This window comes from Montipora foliosa, chromosome 14 (assembly GCF_036669935.1).
Source record: "Montipora foliosa isolate CH-2021 chromosome 14, ASM3666993v2, whole genome shotgun sequence".
Classification (NCBI taxonomy): domain Eukaryota; kingdom Metazoa; phylum Cnidaria; class Anthozoa; order Scleractinia; family Acroporidae; genus Montipora; species Montipora foliosa.
The window spans coordinates 22,700,912-22,703,400 of NC_090882.1; the positions used below are offsets into that span (position 1 = coordinate 22,700,912).

At 41.6% G+C, this 2,489-nt stretch overlaps 1 pseudogene; it reads left to right on the forward strand.

Moving 5' to 3' along the window:
- Positions 1–1,672: 1,672 nt before the first annotated feature.
- LOC137984522 (uncharacterized) overlaps positions 1,673–2,489 on the forward strand; it is a 28,285-nt pseudogene continuing 27,468 nt past the window's right edge.

The window sequence follows — 2,489 nt, forward strand, 5'->3', positions numbered from 1 at the left end:
GCTCACCACGAGTCAGAGATCAGTACCTCAGCCTCTGTCGTTAGAAGATGAGTTAATCGAGACCCTCGGTAACATTTCAGATTCCCTCGTATTTATTCTTGATAATGTAGATGATCTACTAGAGAGTGGAATTCCAAAAGTAAAAGAAGGCGTCCTGCAACTATTTCAAGAAATTCTCATGCAAAATGAGAAGATAACTCTGGTGGTGACCACACGAGAATCATTTGAGTTTATGAACTTGAATTTCCAAGGTCACAAATCAATAAGAATAAGGCCACTGGATGATACCTCATCTCATGCTATAGTTCATGAATTGGTGCCAAATGCTAGTCCCGATGACTGCGCAAGAATTGCCCAAATATGTGGGTGTGTTCCTCTTGCAATGATGTTAATGTGCTCTCTAGTTTGTGAAGATGATGTTCAAACAAGTCAGTGTTTGATCGAAATCACTGAGTCCGCAACAGAAAGTATCGTCGATATCTTAGACAATCCAGATTATCCAGCTAATCAACGAATAAAGTTGCTGTATGAAAAGTCTTTCCTCCGACTTTCTCCAGCAGAGAAAGAAGCATTTGTGTCTTTGTCTGTTCTTCCGGGATGTTTTACCACGGATCTCGCCTCAGCTGTATTGAATGTTACGGGAGTGATTGAGACCAAGAAAATGTTGCAGCGACTCCGAAGAAAATCTCTTCTCGGTTCAAACTCCCACTCTGGAAAATTTGAAATGCATAAGCTCCTTCAGTCATTTGCTAAAGAAGCAGGCCAACAGCGTATGGAAGAAATAGTAGCAATTGCAAAGTGCCGTTTCCATGCGTATTTCATTTCTCGTTTCGACAAATTGAACGATGAGTTTCTAGATTGTCATTCCATGGATGCATTCGTTGCATTCTATGAGGAAAAACAGCTTTTTATAGAAAGCCTAGTAGACGGTTGCACAGATCCCAGGATAGCCGAGAATGTTTTCAAAGTTTTGATAAAAGCAGAAATGTTTCTGGACTCGCTGTTTTGGTGTTCCACAGAATCTTATAATTTTGATAATATCTACGATTCGGCCTTAAAGTCAGCCAGTGCTCTGGGAAATATACATTACCAGAGGCATTTACTAGTTTCTAAAGCTTTTGCTGAAATTACTTGGGGAGCAGAGGGAAATGCAATCCAACTTCTCAAGAAGTCATATGAAGTGGAGTCGACATCTTGTTCAGGTGCTCATGATGAAAGGAGTAAATACTTGTGTTAGTTTGGCATCTGTCAGCTTGTTATTGGCAAAGTTAAGAGCGGGATACAGTGCCTGCTAGAGGCTCTTCCTTTAATGCATGAAAGTGGAGAGCAGAAAATTCTGAAGCTCGTTGTTTACCAAGTCATTGCTGTCTGTTATCAGTTCTTAAACGACCCATCTACCTCGACTTACTACTATAACAAAGCACGCTAAGAATGCAATTCCGCGGCAGACGAGCAACTGATTGTTATTCCACCTCTTGGATGCAAAGCAAAAGAACCAAAAAATTGCAAAAAGCTTCAAACAAACACTTTTGACTCAAGTAATTATTGGCCATTGCAATTGCTAGTTATATTTCACATCAGGAAAGCTGCAAAGAACTTCTTTGACACTGATTCCCAGCAATTTGTAATCTCCAAAACCCCTTTTTATTTGTTTCATTTTTGCGGTAATGTTATGGCACTTCTGGGGTCAACATTCACAGAAGAGGGAATTGTTGGCGGATCAGGTTTCGAAGAATCAGTCGCACGTCACCAAGCAACACTCGAGCAATTCAAACATAGCTCTTCAGGCCCAGAGGGGAAAGTTGATTCAACCGTGACCTTTCCTTCTCAAGAATGCAACCAGCCTCTCGGAAAGTTCTACCAAGACTTCGGTGAATTGCACCAAAGCAAGAAGAACTACTCAAAGGCTCTCTATTTCGAAACGTGCGCTCTTAACATCATATTGAGAACAAATAGACAGGAAGAAAATCCATTCTTGGCCAATAGCTACCATTCACTCGGGGAGACACAGTATTTAGTGGGTGATTTTACTTCTGCTCTCCACTCTGCCAAACGGGCATTGCAAGTGCGAATAAAAGTGTTCGGAGAAGATCATGCAAGCACAGCTGATAGTTACCATTTACTTGGGGTGATACAGAATTCGTTAGGTGATTTTACCTCTGCTCTCCAGTCTACCAAACGGGCATTGCAAGTGCGAATAAAAGTGTTAGGAGAAGATCATGCAAGCACAGCTGATAGTTACCATTTACTTGGGGTGATACAGAATTCGTTAGGTGATTTTACCTCTGCTCTCCAGTCTACCAAACGGGCATTGCAAGTGCGAATAAAAGTGTTCCGAGAAGATCATGCAAGCACAGCTGATAGTTACAATTCACTCGAGGTGACACAGCATTCGTTAAGTGATTTTACCTCTGCTCTGCAGTCTGCCAAACGGGCATTGCAAGTGCTAATAAAACTATTCGGACACGATCACGCAAGCAAAGCCGATA